The sequence below is a fragment of the Zalophus californianus genome, chromosome 8 (genome assembly GCF_009762305.2).
Source record: "Zalophus californianus isolate mZalCal1 chromosome 8, mZalCal1.pri.v2, whole genome shotgun sequence".
NCBI lineage: Eukaryota > Metazoa > Chordata > Mammalia > Carnivora > Otariidae > Zalophus > Zalophus californianus.
In genome coordinates, this window is record NC_045602.1 from 73,443,224 (window position 1) to 73,467,445 (window position 24,222).

Here is a 24,222-nt window from a genome sequence, read left to right on the forward strand (position 1 = left end):
CATGTGCTCTCTCTCTCTCATTCTCTCTCTCAAACAAATAAATAAATAAATAAAATCTTTAAAAAAAAAAAACCTCTCCACTCGTTCTGAAAATAAAATCCCCTCAAAGACCTGCAAGTATTAAGAGCTCTATCTTTCCATCTACCTATCCATCCATCCATTCATCTAGAGTCTGCCCTTTCAAGGACTTTTAATTGAGTATCTACAGTGTGCCGGGCACTCTGCTCTTATGGGGTCAACCATAAAAACTCAGGCCTTGCCCTCAAGGGGCACACTTCCTGTTGGGTAAATGCACATAAATAATTTATTAGAATATATCATTATTAATGGAATAATAACAATGTTGGCAATTGTTAGCTAGGAAAAACAAAATGAGACAAATCAGCTGTGCCCGGCGACTGTTACAGGTCACCTGTAATGTGGGCCCCCCCGCTTCCGGCAGGAGGCACCCTGCTCTCTGCCCCCCACCCGGAGATAGATGACTTGTTTGGATAGAGCACACGGATTCAGAACTGGCATCTACTTTTCAAAAGAAAATATTCTTTTTTAAATGCATAAAACTTATTCAGAGTTTAAAGAGTACATATAAAGCAAATATCTCCGTAACCACCCATGAGATCAAGAAATAGACTAGAACATCTCCAGTATCTGTGAAGTGCCCCCCCACTCCGCACCTCTCCTGATCAAATCTCCCTCCCTTCTTCACAGAGGTGACATGATCCTGACTTTTCTGGTCATCGTTACCTTCTTTATGGTTTTACCCTCTGTGTACGCACCCTGAAAATATTAGGGTTAAATGTAGGAGACAAAGTGGTTGGATGATAGCAATTTCATACAGTTTAAGCTAGTTGTATAGTTGATCTTTAGGCTTGGGAAGTAAGTACTTACTGTCTGCATTCTTTTTTTTTTAATTGAGATATGATTGACTCTGTGTAGCCCGCTGTACTGCCCTCTTCTAGGATGCGATCATAATAAATCCTTTCATTTCATTTGCCTCTCCAAGTGCAACGTCCGTGCATGTTGGAGTGATCAGTAAAGACCCCACAAGGGTCTTACCCTCCTTTTAACACATTTCCCCACCACTCTTTTTTTTTTAATTCATTGTCTTTTTTAATGACTCATTCTTGTTAAACTTTTCATTTTATTTTATTTTCTAAGATTTTATTTATTTATTTGACAAAGAGAGAGCACAAGCAGGGGGAGTGGCAGGCAGAGAGAGAGGAAGAAGCAGGCTCCCTGCTGAGCAAGGAGCCCAATGCAGGGCTCAATCCCAGGACCCTGGGATCATGACCTGAGCTGAAGGCCGACGCTTAACCAACTCAGCCACCCAGGTGCCCCCCACCACTTTTTTTCTTCCAGCATCATTTTTTTAAAGTCTGTTTCTTTTTCCCCACTGCTCTGTAATCCAACTTCTATTACATATCAAGTATCCCTATACATGTGGATCTGTTCATGGGCTCTCTCTTCTGTTTCACTGATCTATTTCTCTATGCCTGTGATCATGACACACTGTCTGAATTACTATGACTTTACGGTAAGTCATAATCCCTGGTCGGACAGTTCTGTCGCTTTGTTTTTCTTCTTCTTGCACTCTCATATGAATTTTACAATAAGCTTAACAAATCCTACATGCAATAATGTGTTGGGATTTTGATTGGAATGCACTGAATGCACATATAAATTTGTGGAAAATGACATCTTTACAATGTGACTCATCCCTTCATGAATATAGTATGCCTCTGTGTTTTTTAGAGCATCCTTTAATGTCTCTCAATAAAGTTTAATAATTTTTTATAGAAGTCTAACAAACAGGCCCTTGGAGCCCCATGCTGCAGCCATGTCTTCTGGGGCCAGCGTGAATGCCCTGCAGTGCCTGATGGAGCCGCTCCAACTGGAGGCCGGATTGGAGAGATTCAAGGTCTTGCAGGCAGCTGCAGAGCTTCAACAGTACTGTATGCAGAATGCCTGCTGGTAGGTGTTCTGGCTGGAAGCAACACCTTCCAGGGGCCCAGATCCTATGCTTTATCCCAAAGGCTGGGAAGAAGTTTGCTGAGGAATGCTTTTAAGCCTAAAGTGATGAATGACTGCCTCCAAGTCTCAAGAAAACACTTCTCCAGCCAAATGACTTAGATATTTCCGACCTTTCCTGTGGCCAAAATTCTACAGAAAGTGATGTTTCCTATTCAGATAAGGAAACTGGGTGAAGGAGGAGACTTTAAATAATAATGGCCTGATTCTTTGGGGAAAGTGCTTTTATATTTAAGACCAACAAAAATGTTGCCACCAAATACATACTTTCATAAGCAAATTACTAGTGTTTCTAGACCTGGAATATTATGCCTGTTGTATTAACTGGACGCTTGCATTTTGGGAAGAGAAACATTTTTGTTTGTTAAAAACTTGAGTATTTCGGGGCACCTGGGTGGTGTAGTCCGTTAAGCATCTGACTTGATTTTGGCTCAGGTCATGATCTCATTGTCCTGGGATCCAGTTCCAAGTCAGGCTCTATGCTCAGCAGGGAGTCTGCTTCTCCCTCTCCCTCTGCTCCTACCCCCACTTGTGCTCCCTCTCTCTCTCTCAAATAAATAAATAAATCTTAATTTTAAAAAAATTGGGTATTTCATTAATTTGTTGTTCCTAAGATTTTTATCCCATAACAAAACTTGTTCTTTTCTTGTGAATTTAAGTTTCTAAATGAAAACAAGCAAGTATAAAACTGGGGGAAGAATGGGCTTTATTAATCAAATGATGTTCTGATTTTTCTAAATGAGAAGATTGTTTTATTTGTAACACTAAGCATGGGAGCTGTTTCTTAGCAAACTTGTTTGGAAAGATTCCTGTTGTGTTGTGTATTAGATTGCCCCATCCTGTGTATGAAGCTGATTTGGTTTTTGTCCTCTTAAGTTCCTCTACTTTATAGTTGTGGTTGTACTTAAAAAAACAAAAAACAAACTACATTATTTCATGTCTTTAAAAAAGATGTTTAAATTTGATCTTCAGAACACTGCAAATGATTAAAAACAAAATAATGGAAAATACTACAACCTAAATGAATTCTTAATGTCACAAGTATTTTACTTTGATGATGTGCCTTTGATTTAATTTGGGACGCTTTTAAAAGGATACTTTATTTGTGTTTGTAATAATCTTTGACGAGTTTGGAAACAAAATTTCTGCTTAATTCATCATTTTCTTAAAAAAAAGTAACATTTTGTTAGAATCATTCATAAATACCTCATTTTTGTTGCAAATGTAAATGAGCACTTTTTTAAAATTTCATTTTCTCTTGCTTATTGTCCATATATTGAAAAAAACTCATTTTAGGTATGTTAATTTTATACCCAGCCATCTTGCAAAACTCTCCTACTAGTCTAATAATATTAGTAGACCCTTGGATCGTGATCCACATAATTATGATAATAATTTGATAATAAAACATTCATTATGATGTTATTAGTACAAAGTATTGTTTCTCTTTTTTTCAATCTTAGCTCTTGTATTGTTCTTTTTTTTCCCTTTATTGAAATGGGTAGGACTTCCAGTACAATGTTGATAGAAGTGGTGACAGTGACCATCCTTGTCTTGTTCTCCATCTCAGTGGAGGCAGTGGTTGGACAAGATGATCTCTTTAAAGTGTTCAGTTTTTGTTTTTTGTTTTTTGTTTTTAAGATTTTACTTATTTGTTTGACGGAGAGAGAGAGAGAGCAGGAACACAATCAGGGGGAATGGGAGAGGGAGAAGCAGGCTTCCCGCTGAGCAGGGAGCCTGATACGGGGCTTGATACCAGGACCCTGGGACCATGACCTGAGCTGAAGGCAGATGCTTAACCAACTGAGCCACCCAGGTGCCCCAGGATGATCTCTTGAGTGCCTTCCAACCCAAAGATCTTGATTTTCCTCATGATCATGTTCTTTCTGGATAAGGCAGCTACTCAGCCTTCTGGAGTCTTTCTCCTGGTCCAGAGTAAGAGTCATGATTTGTATCCAGACCTTTAACAGTTGCCTATGTCCAGCCTGAATCTAGAAGATCCTAGAGTTTGATCTCTTATTCTTCAACATATCATACTTATTGAAATCATTTCCTCCCAAAAGTCAGTTCCTCCCCAAACTCTCAAATCGTTTCTGGTTCACATTTTGAATCATGATTAATATTAAAAAAAAAAAAAAAAGCTGTTACGGATGAGAGGTTGGCTGTGTGTTCTTCCTTTTTTAAAACTCAACCTGTTCTCCTTCAAGGAGGGAGAGGAGGATAGTGACTTTGCTTCCCAGTCTAAACCCTGCCTGAAAGACCAGTCATGCTGTGCTGTGCTATCTTCTCTGGGATGTCTAAGCTGCATCCAGTGGTGAGAACACCAGGTACAACACAACTGGACTCACCGGATTAGCCCTCTTTCACCAGAAATGCCTCATATTCTACTTTTATGAAGGTGATAAAACAAATAGCTATTGGAAGAAGGTTTGCAAAATAAGCATTGAGGCTCGTGTTCAGTATGTTGTTCAATCTTCCTTGTACAGGAAGGAGGCACAGAATATAGTAGACTTTTAAACAATTGGGGGTTAGGGGTGCCAATCCCCCATGCAGTCAAAAATTCACAAACAACTTTTGATGACCCAAAACTTAACTACCAATAGCCTACTATTGACTGTTAGCCTTACTGGTAACATAAACAGTCAATTAACACATATTTTGTATGCTATATGTAATATGCACTGCATTTTTACAATAAAGTAAGCTAGAGAAAAGAAAACGTTATTAAGAGAATCGTAAGATGGGGTACCTGGGTGGCTCAGTTAGGTGCCTGCCTTTGGCTTGGGTCATGATCCCAGGGTCCCTGCTCAGTGGGGAGTCTGCTTCTCCCTCTGCCTCTCCCCTCACTCGTGCTCACTCTCTCTCTCAAATAAATAAATAAAATAAAATCATAAGAGAAAATACATTTACAGTACCATGTTATAAAAAGTCCACATATAAGTGGACCCATGCAGTTCCACCCCTGTTGTTCAAGGGTCAACTGTGCATTTCTTTTGAAATTTAATATTGGCATAGTTGGTTTCTCCTCTTGAACTGTTAGGTTTCTGCAATGGGGTTAACACTTTTAGATGAGTTTTCATATCCTGGAAATCTTGTTGTTCTGGGGTTTCTTGTCCACTGAAGCAATGTTTGGGGCACAAGGTGAGAGGGAGGCATATAAAATACCAGCTCAACTCATTCAGATGAGATTTTTGTCTGCATCTATAGCAAGATTCTTGGATGGAATGTAGTCATTGTTAAGAGAAAGGTTTTTCTAAATTCCTTTAACTCGCATTTAAGAGTTGGGTCTGCCTGACTAGTTCTGAGAAAATGAAGCAGGAACACCTGCTCCTTCTATTCTGATAGACTGTGAGAAGGACAAGGGGCTAGAGAGAGAACAGGTAGATCAGGCACCAAGGTTTTTCTCTGCCCCTACCATTCTTTCCCCTACCACCTTCCCCACACACAACCTGGCACTCAGGGAGTTTCTGAAGCATCCAGAAAAGTATGAAGGAGACAGTTAGTGTCTGGGCCAGGGGTGCCCTGATCCATGCATGTGGGGGAAGACCACAAGTCCAGGAGAAGCAGCCACATGATGGCATGGAAGTACAGCAGGAAGTGGTAGGTAGGGAAGCCTGAGACAGCACCAGGTGCCGAGAGAGAGCCAGCAGAGTGGCAGGGGACAGGCCTGACCACTCGGGCAATCAGCAGGGACCACGGGTTCCAGTCTTGCAACCCGGCATAGTACCCCAGAGAGCCAGATGGGGTCCATCCCACTGCGGTGGTCATCAGTGCAGGAAGCAGGCTAGTCCAGCCTCTTGTGGAGGAGAGCAGCGAGGAGCCACAGGGACTCAAGGACCCTCTCCGGCTGCCACGAGGATCTGGTCAGAACCATTGGCCACACTGGGTTCCGGAAGCAGAGAAAGCCATCTCCCAAAGGTTGAGATTCACCCGAGTCATCCAAGTTACTTAAAAAAGATCAGTTTAGTTACTGAGTCAGTTTGGAAGTTTACTAATTTAGACAGAATTTAGTTTCTACCTCCCCACCTCCAGCCCTGGGCCAGATCCCTAGTGGAACTGATAAGAAAGCGTGGATTAGTTCTAAAGAAAATAAGAAAACTACATTTTTCCCCTTACGATCACATTGTAAAGTGAGCACATGTGTCTTACTACACATCTTTTTTATGAAACTGAGAATTATTTATCTCCTCGTGGTCTCTTTTTGGTTTTAGAGTTGAGTTGCACGTTATGCTCAAAGACGGCAAATGTTCTCAGTTAGGCTTGGCAAGAGCACAGGTTTGGAGTCGGGCAGTCTGGAGTTTGTGGCCCAGGGCTGCATTACTTTTTGGGGTCCTCGGCACTTTTACATTTGTGGGCCCCTTCCTCCATTAAAAAAGTAAAAACTGATGTTTGTATAAAGAATACATTGATATTACATATTAAAACATTTTCTTCGAGCCAAGCTTTCTTCTTCTTCTTCTGATTTTAAAACATTTTCATGGTCTCCTAAAAGTAACATGGACTCCGGGTGCCATGCCTGTCACACCTGCACTTGCCCTGGGCATGCGTCTTTGTTCTTGTCTTTCTCATCTGTAAAATGGGGTTGCTGGATTACATGATGGAATGCACGCAAGACCCTGGCGGATGGTGGTAACGCTGATTTCTTTTCTTATTTCCATGGACTTGATGTTCTATTTTAGTGATCTTGCTGCATATGTGGTTTTCATTGTGAGTCACCTTCAAATTCTCTTTGGAAGTAGAGGGGGTATAACTTACAAATAAAAATTCCTTTTTACTTCCTCAGCACTTAGCACAATGCCTTGCTTTATATCCTCAATCCTTGTTTATTGACGGTGCCGGTAAATGGCTCTCTCCCTTCCCGGCCGCCACCCACCACCCTGTCCCACTCAGGCCCTGACATAATCCAAAAGCAACCTTCCTCCCTTTCTTTTTCCTCTTCTCTCTCTCTCAAAATTCTTCTTTCCTCAGTGGCCTGTGCTCAGCGGGCCATGAGAGTGAGGAAGGCTCCATTGAACCGGCTGATCTCCTCACAGCCCTGCTCTGTCAACGAGGAAGCCATGGCGCAGAAAGAAAGGAACTCACTCAACGAATGCTGGGACAAGGGTCTGAACCCTGGTTTCTTTGACCATGACATGGCATGATGGGTGAAGCCTCCACGATTTACAGTTTTTACAGAGGACTACTTAGGGAGGTAACCCGAAGAACGCCTTTCCAGTGGTGGGGGAGATGTTTGTAGATGCTTTGTGGGGTTTTCTTCACGCTGCTCAGATCAAACGTCTAAGTCCCCTCAGGTGTGTGCTAGGCTCTATCACTGTCACCCGTGCCCTGCCATTCACCAAGTTGAAAGTCTGGGCTGAAACCCCCTTCCTGAATGTCAGAGGTCAGGGATGCCAGAAGTAAGGGGGAACAATAAGGAGCCATGGAGATCAAGCTGGGGGGTTAAAACGTTGTGTCCATCAAGAGGGACTGAACACATTTCCTTCAGAAGCTAGACATTTGAGTGCTTTTCCTCTCCCGGCATGGAGACTTTAAGATGGTATCAGCGCATCCAATGAGTGAGCGGGCGTGGGGCCTTAGAACAAGCAGCACCTGGCATAAATGTTGGCCCAACAGAACCCAACGCGCCACCACACATTGAGCACCTACTGTGCTGCGTGCTGGGGAGAGACGCGTGAATAAAATGTCTTCCCGCTGATTCAAGAGAAGACAAGGCAAAATTTGCCCTGTGACAGGATAAAATCTGCAATTCAAAAAAAAAGCGAGGCATGTGAAAGTTTATTTATGTCTTATTACACAAGCTCCTCCATTCTCTGCCTCCACCCCCACCCCCAATCTGTCACATTCAGGGATCTAGGGCTCCCAGCATTAGAATGAATTAAATAGATTCAGTGGCATGATGGGGCTGGGAGGCGGAGGAAAGAAGGTAGAATGGGATGTGGAGGGACAAGTTAAAAAAAGAGCGGATATTGGAAGTCAATACACAGATCTCCCAGAGAAGAGACTGGGGGTCAGAGGGACACCTGACATGATCCAGTTGGAACATCATGTTCTTAATAATAGTGACAAAGTCTCACATTTCCTGAATGCATCCACTGCCAGGCACCCTTCTAAGCCTTTTACACATATTAGCACACGTCATGTTCCCAGTTACTTTGGGAGGTAGCTTCTATCGCAAACCCCATATTACTGATGAGAAGCTGGAGAGGGCCAGTGACTTGAGCGAGTCTTGCCGCCAAGAGGCAGCCTCCCACCTGAGCCTGCACGCGCATCCGGGGCCTCTGCACAGGTGCCTCTGGGACTGTGGGACAGGTGAGGTCTGGTGGGTTGTGTGTTACTGCCCCCCGCCCAGAAGGGTTTGGAGCAGAAAGTGGGGAGTGGGACCGCACCCTGGCTCACCGCTGCTGACCCTGTGGCCTTAGGCAAGTTCCTCGCCCTTTTCATGTCTCCAGTTCCTCGTACATTAAATGAAGATCAATGATGATGGTGGTGGTGGCACACTTCATAGGGTGGTTGAGGTGGTTTAGTAAGATTCCGCGCAAAAGGGGTTTAGCACAGTGCCTGGCCCGAGTGCTCGGTGAATGGCAGGCGTCCCCGAGACTACACGTCACTTCCTAGGAGAGCTCCCACCATCCCATCGGGCTTTGTGGACCCCCTGCGGACTCCCGGTCACTCAGCACCAGTATCCAGAGGCAGCCTTCCGCACTCACACAGCTCCGTCACAACTCGCAGTGGGACCACAAAGAGAGACAAAAGACTGATGATAAGCAGCCCTGCCCGTGGAGTCTGGCCCCAAACGCATGGCCGTGTTGGGAAATAGGGATGACTGTGCCGGACCGGTGGGAACAGCTTAGACATGGGTGGCCTGTGACAGGCCACGGGGATGCTGGAGGACACCAGCTGGTTCCCACCTCCGAGGGGGCATGGTCTGGCTGCGGGCACATGGCTCTCCCACAAGAACCAATTAGTGGACCAGGCAGGATTTCCCCAGTGCCCCACAAGTCCTGAACTCAGAGAGCAGGTGTGAACAGAGCAGAGAGGGAGAAGGCCATGGGGCAGCACAAAGTGATGTGTGTGTGTGTGTGTGTGTGTGTGTGTGTGTGTGTGTGTGTGAGAGAGAGAGAGAGAGAGAGAGAGATGCGACTTGGCTACCCCAAGGGCTTTGGCCGATGTCCACACTTTTGACCAGGCATGTATGATTTTCTTTTTCCTTTTTGTAAGGGGCAACACTGTGGCCATAGGTGAGGCACAGCCAAGGCGGAGGGCCTCCTTCCCGGGGCTGCTCTGGGTTGGGCTGACACTGCAGTTTGATCGTGCAGGGCTCACGCTGCAGTATGACCAATAAACGGGCCAATAAAAAGAAGCCCTTCAGAGATGTGCTCATGCAGATGATTCTATCCCACCTGTCAACGAGAGAGGCCTGGCAACCATCTGTTAGATTCTTTATCCCCACCCCTCCCCTTTCATTTTTAACCACAGATTTTCAGTTTGCATTATTTATTTAAATCTGTTATTTAAAAAAACATGTATTGCTAAGTAAGGTGATGGCAGGTTTTGCCCATTGAAGCCTGTTCTCTCCATTCTCCGTGGCCGGCTGCGGCCCCGTGGGAGACCCTCATGTGCAAGCCTGCCTGTCCTCTGACCAGGCTGGATTTATGATTCAGGATTTAGGACATGATGCTCTGTACTTGAGTTGGGGGAGGGGTACACAGAGCCAGAATTACAGCCTTGGGGCTTTGTGCTGACTCTCCTGGTCCCTTACTGTGAAATTTAATGGGACACAACCTTAAGACTAACAATGAGCCCTGGGTTTCTTGATCTCTACCATGGGGGTTGTCAATCCCTACTTTAACCCAGGGATGACACTGCATGTTCAAATTCAATGCTCTTCAAGTCATGCGGCACAGCCAGGCCATGATTCAGTTATTCAGCACCGACTGCATATCAGACACTGGGTGCCAGGTATCAGCACTATCTTGGGGTGAGAGACGAAGTCCCTATTCTCATGGAACTGACACTTCAGTGGAGGAAAGACAGAGAGAAAACCCAGTAAGGACAACTGGGGTCAGTGCTGTAAAAGAAACAAATGGGACCAAATAGAGAAGGAAGGGTGAGAAGGACGTCTGGGTAAGGAGAGCCCCTGCGGAGTGATGTGGGAGCTGGCACCCGGAGGATGAGAGGCAGGAGCAGTCCTGCTCACAGAGGGCAAGTGGGCCCAGAGTCACTGAGGTACAAAGAGCCTGACATATTTGAAGGGCAGGAGAATAATCTGGCCCTGGGGTTCCTTCCCACGCCCTAACCTCAAGACGCTGGATCTCCTCCCGGCCCTCTCTGTCTTCGGAGCTCCTCAGGAGTGGGAAGGACCAGACCCTGTGCTTCTGTCATTCCCGCAGAGCACCCTGGGGGGCCCTGGCCTCCCTGCTTACCCTGTGGGTCCAGGCACTGCTGTGCCTGCACCTAGCCAGAGGCCCAGAGGAGATCTGAAACCTCTTCTCCCCAACATGGGCTTGTATCCCGTCCCGCTCCACCCCAGCCACCAGCTCATGGGCCCTACCCTCTTCTTGAGTCTCCATTCCCTCCCCTACAGCCTCATCACCCTGCTTCGCTTTTGCTGTGGCCACAGAGCACCACTCACTGCTCCTGTCCAAAACTTCAGCCTTCTGCGCACTGCCAGGAGGGCGCTACTACCCATGGGCCTTTCCTCCTGGAGACATCTGATCGTTTCTTCAAGGTCTCTTCAAATGCCACTCCCTTCCACACCCCCCGCCCCCAGATGCCTTCCTCCCTCCTCCCCCTATGTTCTTGGCGCTTCACTATAACACTTGCCCATTGCTAATGTTTGAGTCTCTCTCTTCAGTTTCCCAAGGACAAGGTCTGAAGCACTTTTATATTTTCCTTCCTAATACCTGATGCAGAGGAGATTATCAATAAAGGTCTGTTGAATGAATACCTCATGAGCCCCTTAGAATAATAACCTCCTTCATTTATTCAGCATTTATCCAAGCTCTTTCAAAACTGTCCCATTCTCTGCTCATAACACTCTATAAGAGCAGGTGATGACCCACAGCACAGGTAGGGAAATGGAGAAAGGTTATTTAACTCCAGATCACATGGCCTGGCTGTGCCGCATGACTTGAAGAGCATTGAATTTTCACACAAATTGGTGGCAGGGCTGGGACCCAGGCCTGATGTCCTTACCCCTAGTCCAGAGCTCTTCAGCAGCCTCAGAGCACCCAAAACCTGGAGCCAGAGAAACCGAAAATTTCTCATGACAAACATTGAAATATTGGTTGAATGTACACAGTGCAGCCCAGTTATGACACAAACTTTTTAAAAAGTGCATCTTAAGATATGAGCTAATACGGCCTCTCAGCATTCATGCAAGGAGCATTTATTGAGCACCTATTATATACTGGGCTCTGTACTCTGGGAGACACCAAGGAATTACAAGTCTCTCCTTCATAGGATTTACAATTATTCAGGGGAAAGGACCCAGAGTGACACAACAAATCAAGGATGGGAGTCAGTATAAGGTGATACACAATCAGATAGGTACAGAAGCTCTGGACGGCACTGGGTTATTCCAGAAAGGCCCTTGGAGAAGGCTCTAGGAGGTCATCCCCATGGGAGGTGAGGAGGGAGAGTGGAGAGGAAGAGTGGAATGAAGAGCAGGGACAGAAAGTCACAGTGGAAATAAGGGCAGCCCAGGGACTGGCTGGAATGAGGAGCTTCATGGGGACACCTGTGGGAGTGTTGCTTCTGGGAACCAGAAGAGAATCTTGAGATGGTTTTCCTGGATGTCCTCTCCACAAGCATTTCTCTGCTTCAGTTGCCAGAAGCAGTTTTAAGGAAAACTAACTCAATCTCTGCACAGAATAGATGCCTTGTTCCAGGGGATTCTAAGAGGGTAGTATCTATCTTCTAATTCTACTTAGCTCAGCTCAGCTCCCCTCAATTCAACTCTACTCAGCTCAGCTCTACTCAATTCAGCTCAGCTCCACGCAACTCAGCTCAGCTCAACTCAGCTCAGTAAACTCAACTCTGTTCAACTCAGCTCAGCTTAGCTCAGTTCAACTCAACTCAGCTCAACTCAGCTCCACTCAGCTCAGTTCAACTCAACTCAGGTCAACTCAGCTCAGCTTAGCTCAGCTCAGTTCCACTCAACTCAGCTCCACTCAATTCTGCTCAGCCAAGCATCAGGGCTGGTTGGGCAGGACGCAGGGCTCTACATCCTTTCATTTTGTTCTTGAGCAGTGCTAATGCATTTTAGCAACTCTTTAACCTCAAAGACCTGTGGGTCGCTGTGGAGCAGATCACATGCATCTCCGGCTGAGTCCACTGGCCTTATCAAAATGTCCTTGAGCTGTTGTTCATGCCCTATAGAGGCCACCGAGTGAAAAGTCAGATAGTCCCACATTGCTCCTCATGGGTCAACACAGGAGATAGTCACTGATGAAAACATCTATTGTATTCCAACAGATTTCTTGGGGAAAGTTTCCTTGTCTTTTTTCATAACTTCTCTCAAGGTTTGATATCCCTTGATCAGCTCTAACCTGAATTTAATCTCCTACTATAATATAAGCCAGTTCTTTTGGTCTGATCCTCAGAGACTGCCCATTGAGGAAGAAACTCCAGGCTCTGCACCATTATACTGGGAGTGCAATGGCCAGGAAAAAGAAACAGAAGAAGAGGGGAAATTCCTACAGCCATTTCAAAACAAGAGGAATTGTGGTAGATGCTATAATAACTGATCGCTACTGTTTATTGAGCACTCCCTCTGTAGTAGGTACCTTTTATGGACTTTACAACCATCCCATTTGAGCATCACATAGAGCTAGCCTACATTAGCTATCCTACAAATGAGGAAACTAGAGCCTCAGAGATGCAATCACTTGCCTGATGTCATAGTAGTCGAGGACAAAGCTTGTAAGTAAAGGCTTATGATTTCAACCTTATAATATTCATGTATTAAAAAAAATTTGTGGCGTATCTACTACATGCCAGTCACTGTTGTAGGCATTGAGAACATGGACAAATACAAATACAGACAAATATCTCTGCCTCATCCATTTCAGAGACATTCACAGAATCACAGCTGCAATGGAGATATAACTAATTGGTACAGATGAGTGAGAGAGGCCCAAAGACACTGAGTGGCATGCTCTTGGTCACTTAGGATGTCTAAAGGAAGAACCAGGTGTCCTGACTCTTGCCCTCTCCTTGCTATTTCCCCCATCTTTGGAAGTGAACTTTTACCAGACACTCATAAGGCCTTTGATTTCTTGGATTCCTTGCCTGCAAAGTCCTCCTCCATGCTTTGGAGGGCTTTCCCTTGCCCAGGACCTCTAGGCTTAAGGCCTGGGGACCCTGGTGGGTCAGCCCCTGGTGTGTAGAGCTGTCTAGGTGCCTGCTGCTTGCAGGCTCCTTGTCCTAGACCTTCATCTTTTGGAAGTACATAAATGCATGGCATTAATTTTTTTTTAATGCATGGTATTTTTGAATTTTCCCCCCCTGGGGCCACACCATGTTCTGAAATGTGAACATGGCAAGCAGGATGGATACATTTTTAGATCAGTAAGTACAACCAGATGTGTGGATGGGGCTGAAGAAACACAGCAAACTTTTGTGAGGTATGAAGAGCCCTTAGATGTGGCCTGTTTCTCTCGTCTGGTCTCTGGGGAAATGAGTTCATGACTGACAAAAAATGCACAGGTCTGAGTGCTCTCCAAATGAGTACCAGCTTCATGTACATATCCCTGGCCAGGCAGGGGGCCTGGTCCTGCATTCGTCCACCCAGCTCTCAGTGATAGCAGATAATAGCCAGGTGCCTGACACAGTTCTCTCTCATCTCAATCCAACACACACAATCATGAAACTGATGAGGAAAATGCCGGTCAGTCTGGCTCAGTAACTTGGCCAGAGTCACACAGGTAGGCAGCAGGCAGGGCTGAGATTCACAGCAGGATGACTGGACTCCAAAGTCCATTTTCCTAAGACCACCACATCATCTCTCTAGACCAGTCTCTCGTCCCCAGGAGTGCACTGGTGAGGGGTGGGAGACCTGCAGGGCTCCAGCAAGCTGGGGAGGCTCCATCCCAGGTAACAGACGATGGGAAATACCGCCTGGCAGTGTTGGAGCAGGCAGTGATAAGGACACAGGGGTTAAAAAGGTAGAAGTCGGCCCTGAGGAATTCAAAACCAACAGTGAGGCAAGACACAGGTGTATCTATAAGTTGTGAATGGCACATTTCAATACACAACCACGCTTCACTCTGCTTTTGGGGGAAGCACTCAAAGCGAGTGCTTTAAGAGTTCTGAACTGTGACCTAGAGTAATGTAGGAAGCATTCCGGTGGAGGGATTTAAGCCGCATCTTGAAGGACAGGAGGAATTTGGGAGAGGGAGAAGGGTGTGAAAAGTGTAAGAGGCTGAGAGTGTGTAAAAAGGCAGCAGCACAGAAGGGGATTAAAGCAGTAGGACTGGGGAGATGAGAAATTAGATGTATTAGGCACTGATTGTGTGCCACCAACTGTGCTGGGGGACTTGTATGTATTAGCTCATGTATTTAAGTCAATTATATTTAGTTTTAATTTACGTGTAAGAAAATGCATACATTTTAAGTGTACAGCATAGCCTCAGTGACCTGTGCAATAATATCAAACAGGTTTGTGTCCATGAAATTGGAATTCCAGAAAGATGGAAGAGAGGAGGAAACAGAAAAAAAAAGTGTTTGAAGAAATTATGGCCACATTTTCCCTCCAAATTTGATGAGAACTATAAACGTACAAATCCAAATGTGTTACCCAATATGATTGAGTTTCTGAAAAACAGTGACAAAGAGAACATCTTTAAAGCACCCAGAGAAAAAAGACACATTTTGTACAAAGGAACAGAGAAAATTAATCACAGACTTATTAGAAACTATGCACTCCAGAAGACAGTGGAATGCATCTTAAAGTGTTGAAAGAAAAAAAAATGTCAACCCAGAATTTTAAATCTAGCAAAAATATAATTCAAAAATGAAGGTGAAATGATGACTTTTTCAGACAGATGAAAAGATGAGGGCATTTGTTGCCAGTAGGCCTGAACTTAAAAAATATTACAGTTCTTCAGGCAGTAGGAAAATGGTGCCAAATGGAAACTTGGATCAACACAAAGGACTGGAGAGACCAGGAAATGGTAAATATGTGGATAAAAATAAAAGATCTTTTTTTCCCCCTTTTAAAATTTTTGCAAAAAAAAATAATGATTTAAAGCAAAAGAATGTACTGTGGTGTTAATAACACATGCAGCAGTAAAATGTATGACAACAATAGTACAAAGAACAGAGGGAAAATGCAAGTTATGTGAGGTTGGGAGATTCTGATATTATACATGAAGTAGTATAATATTATTTGAAGGTAGGTTGTGATGTATTTATTTTAAGCCCTAGAGAAACCACTAAAAAAATAAAACAAAGTGATACAGTTAGCAAGTCAATAACGGAGATAAAATGGAATACTAAAAATCGCAGAATTAATGCAAAAGAAGACAAAAAGAATAAAAAGGGAACAAAGAACAGATGGGACAAACAGAAAATAAGTAGCAAGATAGTAGATATAAACCAGACTATCAATAATTACATTAAATGTAAATGATCTAAACTCTTTCTCTTGATGAGCAGATAGATTTCAGAAAAAGACTCCCTTGCCTCGAGGTGGCTCAGGAAAGGGGGTTTAGTGCAAGGATCTATGTGGAAGGGTTGGGAGCCTTGAACTCAACTGGCTCTTGTGGGAGCTGGGACCTGAGACGGACAATCTATCCCAAGCTAAGGCCATACTCCCCATTTTTTCCAGGAACTAGGGCCTCTAGCTGTTGTTGTTGCCTGAGTGTCTGTTCCCCTGGCTCTTTCAGGCCCTCAGCCCACATGTGACCATCATGGTAAGCACGCACTTCTCTCCCCTTTCTGCACCACAACCTTCTGCTTTGGTTCCCATTTCCAAATGTCAGCAGCCTCTCAGTTTCCCATACTTACATCCTGAAATCTTAGAATGGCCTGGATCATCTTTTTTATCAGGCCACAGCTCAGGAGAGGTAACCTTAGGTCAGAAGCCCATGCTGGTAGGTAGTTGTACCTGAAATGGGAGGAGGGGCAGATTCTCATGGGAGTGGGCTATCGGATAGTGAACAAGATTGGCCTTATATTATAGAATTCACAGAAAAAGTTTCCATGTGGCAATAGCCAGACTCAGACCTTGAAGGCCTGAACAGGAGCTAAAAGAACATTAGTTCTCATTGTCCTCCTTGCCCTCTTGGAGAACTGGGCATAACAGCATAGCATCCATAACTGACTCTCTTATTAAAGATCCTCCTTTATACTTTATATCTGGTTCCAGCAGAGGAGTCTCATAATTTGCTTGGTTAAATCCTCACCTTCCTGGTGGGAGGGGACAGAAGTTTAGAGTGAAATGCTGGTCAAGACAGGTTGCAATTCCCTACAGGTGTTGCACATGACAAACTGGCAGGTGTTCAAGTAGAAAGAGCATTGATCAACGTCCCCACCCCCCGTGAGGAGGGCCCAGGCCACCTCTGGGATTCTGAGTTCTCCCATCCATAGCGCGGGCCCTGCTCCACTGGGGGCTGAGTGGCAAGGCCAGGCCCAGAAGGATCTGGAGTCAGCAGAGTTGGGCCAGGGCCCCTGCTTCCAGCACCACAGAAAGCCCTGCTAGGATGGTTTGGAGCTGCTCCCTGACCTGGGACCACCCGGGCATCAGAACTGCTGGAAGGGTCACAGAATTCTGCCAGAGCTGAAGCTGACATGGCCCCAGAGCAGCCCACCAAACCCAGGGTCAGGAGAGCAGGAAGCCCAGCCCTGCTCAACACAGCCTCCAAGTGACCACACTTTCTTATTCCTGCTTTCATCATATTAACACAGGAATAACAAGTGTTTTCAACATCCTAAATCACATATTTGGAAGCTGTAGCAGGCTAGAAAAACACAAAACCTACAGAGTTGGCCACTTGGTCCAAGTTTTAAGATGTTCAAATTGCCTTGAGACCTGTCACACTTGATCCTGAACTCTGCCCCACGTCACCAGGTTGTCCTGTCTCAGCAAGGCCAGACACTGTGGTCGGCCTTGCTAAGACACCAGGCAAGTTCCAGTGTTCTATCCAAATGTCGCCATCTCCAGAACCACTTGCAAGAACTTGGACTTGGAAATAAGTTTGGTAAAGAGAGCTTGACAGTAGAAATCTGGAGAGCTATAGTGGGGGGCCGTGGAATCAGGGTGGGCAGGACTGCCTTGGGCCTCAGATGGCTGCATCTAGGTGCTTGATCGCTGCACCCTGGGGGGACAGCACTGTCCACTGTTGAAGTAGTTCAGACTGGCCCCAGCTAAGGGGCCACACGCATGGGGTCCTGCAGACCTCCCTGATTCCAGCAATGCATAGGAATGCTGAATGAAGCCACATGCCAGCCTCTGGGGGAGCTCCCCACCCACTCTGGTAGGGTGCTGCCTCCTATAGTTCGGTCACCTTGGGCACATGAGCCAGCATCTCAGAAATGGGAATACGACCCCCCCCTTGCCTTGCTCACTGCACCAGACTATTAGATCAGTGCAAAACGGAAGAGCTGTGCAAACAGCCAGGCACTGAAAAAATGTAATGGTAGCACCTACTGGAAAGATATTTAACCTGGAGGCCATATTTTATTACCCACAGCGTTTGCCTGCAAAAAAGTCAAGCGGGATCTCCTTTCTCCTTTTGCTGTACTAGACACCAAATGATATGCCTTCCCCCTCACTTTGTGGAAACTGCCTCCCACCAACTCATTTGGTAAAAGCAATCGGCCCTGGTAGCTACTCTGTGCAATAACTCACGGTTGTGGTTATGGTTATGGTTAATTGTTTCAGGGGTGGGCTAACTGCCTAGAAATTTAGCATATGAACTTAGCAAGAGAGCAGTTGGATGGTCTCTAGGTGGCTGGATGGGTAACATAAACTCAAGAGCTGGAGAGTCGCAAGAGGGGCCAATGTTTTCTACCCTGTCCTGGACCCGACCCTGGGGCACAGAGCCCACGCAGGCTCTGCCAAGGGGGTCCTCTAAACTCGCTCCAGTGGCCTCGTCTGCTCCTTCCTTGTCTTCTCCCCAACAGTGGTTTCAGTTTTCCTTGAGCAGTTTTGGTTAGATTTATTCCTAGGTTCCTGATGTTTTTTAAAATTCTATTGTAAGCGGCATTTAGTTTTAACAGATAGACGTTGGCCATTTGGGAAGCTAGCAGTCTTGTCTCTGACTTCTGAGGCCAACTTGGGCCCCCAGAGGAAGCGGGCTCTCAGGCCGCCTAGCTACTCTTTCTGCTTCATTCCTTTCTGGTGATTTGAGTTTCATTCTGATATCATTTCCTTCTGTCTGGAAAAAAAAAAACAACACAACTGCCTTTAGCATTTCTTTGTGCTGGTGTCAAAAATCTCTTAGTTTTCTTTCATCGCAAATGTCCTTATGTTGCCTACATTCATGAGGGATATTTTGGCCCGCTATAAATGTTTGGGCTGATAGATTTCCTTTTAGCTCTTCGGAACTCTTCTTGTCCTCTCTCCTGGCCTTCATAGTTTCTAATGAGAAGTCAGCTCCTTATTGAAGTGTTGTTCCCCGGACGTAAAATGTGGTTCTTTTCTTGCTACCTCTGCAAGGTTTGTCCTTTCTGTTTGGCTTCCGATAGTTTGACCCTAATATGCTTTAGCACAGCCTGCTTGATGTTCTCTGAATACTCTGAAGCTATAAATTTATGCTTTCATCAAATCTGGGAAATTTCCGGTCATTAGTTCTTCAAGTATTTTTTTTTCTGTCCTATTTTCTCTCTCCTTTCCTTTTGGAATTTCAACGACACGTATTTTAGGCTGATACTATCTGAGAGATCTCTGAGGCTCCATTTATGTTGTCAATCTTTAAAAAAAAACAACAAAACTCTGTGTTTCCTATTGGATAATTTCTATTGATCTATCTTCAGGTTCTCTTACTTTTCCCTCTGTCTCCATTCTGCTGTTAAATTTATCCAGTAGATTTTTCTAAGTCCAGTAGATCGAGGAGTATCTATTTGTGTTTCTATTTACCTGCTGAAATTTCCTGTCTTGATTCATTGTGAGCATATTTTCTTTTACTTCTTTGAGGATAGTTACAATGATAACTGCTTTAAAGTTCTTGTCTGCTAATTCCACATCCAGTTCAGCTCAGGGTTTTTTGTTTTTTGTCTTTTGTTTTTTTGCTATTAATATTCTTTTCTCTTGAGAATGTGTTCCATATTCTTGGTTCTTGGTACGTTGGGTACTTTTAGATTCCTGGACATTATGAAGGGTAAAGTATAGAGACTCTGGATTCTGGATTATGTTATTTTATCCTGATGAGTCTTTATCTTTAAAAAATTTTTTTCCTTCCTTTCTTCTTTTTCTCTTTTAAAGAGGACACGTATCTTTGTTGGACTCCAGCTGCAACTGACTCTTTCCTGGCCAGCACTTCTGAGCTCAGTTGAGCTCCTCTGTCCTCTGCAGGGCTGCTTGGCTTTGCTCCACACATGTGTGATGCAGGGGTCGGTAGAGACGGAGGCAGGCAGAATCTGGGGATCCTCCCCCAGCATGTGTGCTTCCCCTGCACTCAGACTTCCACATCCTGGAAGGACAGCTCTTCCTCTACCAGCACCCCCAGCACCCCATGCCAGTCGAGGGCCAGGAAGCTGTGGAAATGGACCCTCATTCCACACAACTCCCCTCCCACAGGCATGGCCTCCTCACCACGATCTGCCTGCTTCTGATCACTCACCAGTGCCTTCAGATAGTTGTCTTTTACTTTAGTTTAGAATCGTCTGTATTCTGTTCAGAGTTTCCAGTTACCATCTGCAGGGGCAAGGGGTGGTCTGGGAGGGTCTTTCTCAGGTAATACCAGAAGTGCAAATTCTTGAGTTTAAGTTTCAGCTTCACCAATTTCTAGCTCTGTGACCTCAGACTAGCTGCTTCACTTCCCCAAGCCTCAGTGTACACATCTGTAAACTGGGATAATAAGAGCACTCACCCTAGAGGGTTGTGTTGAGGGTAAGAAGAGATAACAAGTATGTCTGGTGCAAGAGCGAGAGTGATAAGAGGCAGCTCTTGCCAGACTCTCCATGCTGTTGCATGGGGGGGAGTCAGCTTCAGTCTTCCCATCCAACTAGATGCTCATCTAATGAGCAGCGACTATGTGCCCAGCATAAGAGATGGAGGAGATAGTGAAGACCTTGCTGTCAAGGAGCTCACATCCTAGCTGAAACCCAGCGGGCAGAGCATAGTGGCACAGGGCCTTGGGAAGCACAGATGCTAAGTGCTGAGGAGAGGCGGCGGCAGGGGCTCACACATGAGTACATGGTCTTCCTCAAGAGCTGCGCAAAGCTCTTTTTTCTGCTTCAGCAGGCAATTTCACCATGATGTTTTCAATAAGAGGCGCTTGCGGTATGAATTTAACAATTTCATAGGCTGGCAGCAAATACATTTTTGCCTGATGAGCTTCTCAGATACATTTTTCCACACCTCTTGTGTTTCCCAGTCCTAGTGGAAGGCCTCCCCTTGGGCCTGCCCTGCAGCCCCCCGGGCAAGTCAGACATCAATCATACCTGTGAAACCTTCAGGTGAGGGAAACTCTACCAACTTCAGCTCATACCAGCACTCAACCCCACCTTCCCAGGGTTTCCTTCTACCCTTTAGTGTCCTATATGGATACCCTCGAAAATGCTTTAGCTGGGCAAAGAGCTGAGATCATCCCTTTTTTATCCTCTGGGAGCCATATTTAGCCAGGTCTATAAGCAGGAGGACCCCTGATTTGGTCCGTTCAGGCTGCAACATACCACAGCCTGGGTAACTGACAAACAGTAGACATTATTGCTCACTGTCTGAGGCTGGAAGTCAGATCAGGGTGCTAGCATGGTTGGGTGAGGGCCCTCTTCTGGGTCGCGGACTTCTGCTTGTATTTCCACATGACGGAAGATGCTAGGAGGCTTCTGGGGCTTCTTTTATAAGGCGCTACTCCTGTGTCTGAGGATTCCACTCTCATGACTTGAGCACCTCCTAAAGGCCCCACCTCCGAATACCATCACCTTTGCCTGTTAGATTTCAACACAGGAATTTGGGGGGTGGGGTACCGACATTTAGACTGCCCCCTCCCCACATGCTGTGACTTGAGGGCATTGAGAGACCCATTTTTCCCTCCCCCGTGTCTCTTCTCACTCTCCCGAAATTGCTGCTAATGGGTTAGAAAGGAAAGGCAGAGTATTGCCAGTTAGTAGGGGCTCTATTCCTTATTTCAGTGAAGTCGTACTACTTACAGATGCTGAGCATTGTGGTTGGCATATGATTTGTCTGGAAAGCACTCTGGACTTCTCCCATTTGTTGGGGATGCTTTGACCAGAAGGAAAGACATCAAAATAAGTAAACAAAATAGGACATAAGAAGTTCGTTCAGTAGGGTTGGAGCATGTGTGTGGGGGTGGGGCAGGGAAGCCATTCATTCAACTTCCTAGATGCTGACCATGTGTCAGGCACTGAGACAGGGCCGGTGACTCACAGGTGAACTAGATACAGTTCCTGCTCTTCAGGCACTCACAACCGGCTGAAGTGTCTGGAATAAAAAATCAATAGGCTCTAATGTTACGATGGAGGAATAGCCAGAAGACAAAGGGAACCCGGCGTGGGTGGTAGGTGTCAGAGAAAACAACAGAGGAGGCAATGGGGCCTGGGGCTGAGCAGTGCTTTGCCAGACAGATGGGGCCCGAGTGGACAGGGGAAGGGCGGGTCAAGGACAAAGAACAGTAGGCAAGGAGGCGGGGCTGAGGGGTGAGTAGGTGTTCAGGGTTGTGAGAATCCCAGAGCGGTTGGCGCGCCGAGCGCCTTGTGGGGGAGAGTGGCCAGAGTGGGGCAAGAAGGTGGTCAGTGGTCAGACCACAGAGGCTGTGGTGGGTCAGTTTAAGGGATCCGGATTGCATTTCGTGGCCCTGGGGAGTCAGTGGAGCAGTGGCCTATGGAAGTGATACCCAGGAGCTGAGGTGAGAGAGCAGGCTGGGGGGAGGGCAGGCCTGAGTAACCAGGCCAGGGCAAGGACAGGAGAGGTGGGAAGAACATTGGCCGTGGCCTCCGCCTGCCTCACAGTCAAGCCCAGTGCTGTCCCCCAACCTGAGGGTCCATGAAAGGTAATGCTTATTTCTCGGGATGAATTTTAGGGGTGTTACATTTGCTTGTTGTTTTACACAAAAAGCCTTGCCTAAAATAAAACACAAAAATCACCATTTTGATCTACTTATCAGGACCCAAAATAACCTATGTGGCAAAACAGCACAGGCTTAGGGACCCTCTCGTCCAACTCCTGATTTGATGGAGGGTCTTTCAGAAAAGGCTTGACCTGGCCCGAGTTCCCTGCAAACAGATCCATGCAATCCGACCAGCTCGTCTGCCCACGACGTGGAAGGACAGAGTGTGTCTGTTGAGAAAGTGGCTTTCAACCTTCCATATAGCACAGTTTTGAAGTTTCGAATGGAATACATTCCATTCTTGCCAAGAACTACTCATATTTGTGATTAACACTACTGAGGCCAAAACAATGATGCTGGGTGCAGGGATCTGAAGCCCAGTATCTGTCCTGTGGGTCCCGTTTTAAGCAAGCAGCATCCCGCCTCCTGATCAGGTTTGGAGAGCCTGGTGCCAACATTCACAGTTGTGACACTGCAAGTGGCGGCTAATGTCCACAGTGATCAGTAAGTTAGCCGATGGCGTCTGTTTATATCTTGCCCTGCTATTCTGAACAAATGATGTGTATTGAGGATTTTAATACCCCAAAACTGGGCAAAAAATGACATTGGGATAAATGGGAAAAATAAAACACTTTGCCATTATAAATTTTTTTTGGTAACAAAGATCTGCATTAGAGGAAAAAATAGCTGTATTTAGAATAAATAAGCCAACAGGTTGAAAAACACAATTTCCTGATTATTGGTGGACAGTATACTATTGAATGGAGGAAAGTAATTAATATTATATGTACCCATAAGCATATATCCATATACATAAACACACATACACACACGCGCATATAGGTATTCAGCTCCGGATGACAGAATGTCACAGGTTAGATTTCCCAGAATCAGATACTGAGGCAGGACTTGGGGTGCAAGGTACTCTTAGGAATTCACACTTGTAATGGGAAGAGGGAGAAAGGATGGGACAAAGGGAGAAGCTGCAGGGCAGTGAGGTGTTGGCCAATCAGCAGGGAGCTCTGAAGCAAAATACCATTCCCCAGAGTCGTCTAAAATAGCTCTGCCTTTTTTTTTTTAAAGTAAACTCTACACCCGACGTGGGGCTTGAACTTGCGAACCTGAGATCAAAAGTTGCATGCTCCACCAACTGAGCCAGCCAGATGCCCCAGTTTTTTTTTGGTTTACTTCAAGAAATAATTTTAAAAAAATTAAAATAGCTGCCTGTGCCTTTACATTCCTGCCTCTCCGTTACCGATTGGAAGGGCATGGCCTCGACGTGGCAGCTCCTTGCCGCTGAGGCCGACCCTGAAGGAGCTGGCCCCCGGGAAGCCGACTACTGCCCACGCTGCCCCTAGATGGGCAGCAGGTTCCGTCTGGGATCTAGCTGGTGCATCTCGTCTACCACAGACCATGGTACCCTTATATTCTTGGTCATTGCATTTCAACTATCTTTTTTGGCTGTTACTCACTCTGAATTTCCTTCCCACCTCCCTGTGCTGCCTCCCCCGTTTCTCTCAGTTCCCTTTCTATCCTCCTTGCTCAACTAAAGGCAGTTTGAGGGTAGGAAGGTGAAGAAGAAATTCCAGCCCTTTCCCTCCACCTCTCCACTGCTGGATGTGGCTGTGTGCAAATATTTATAGCCCCACTGACCTCCAATCCCTCAGCCTTGGCTTCAGCTTCCAGCTTCAGTGCCTTTGTCCAAATCATGAATCCCCTGAAATAGGCCCTCCACCCAGCCTCTATTTATCACCTTTTTTGCAAAACCCCAAATCCCTATTCTCACTGCTCATAACCTACATTTGAGGCAACCCTTATACATTTTCTTAAATCCTTTGTTTTATATACAAGACTTTGCAAAAATTAATAATTGAGGAGTAGGGATATGTACATTTTTTTATTCCCTGAAGTGCCTAGATAGTATTGGGTGCTTGGTATGTACTCACGTATTTTGTATTGA

At 45.7% G+C, this 24,222-nt stretch overlaps 1 protein-coding gene and 1 pseudogene across 1 annotated transcript in view; one reads left to right on the plus strand and one right to left on the minus strand.

The window, feature by feature from the left end:
* Positions 1–2,470, plus strand: part of LOC113937120 — a 31,400-nt pseudogene extending 28,930 nt beyond the window's left edge.
* The window catches only part of SOCS5 (suppressor of cytokine signaling 5), a 112,145-nt gene that overhangs the window by 15,985 nt on the left and 71,938 nt on the right, over positions 1–24,222 (minus strand). The gene's annotated exons all lie outside the window — the stretch shown is intronic.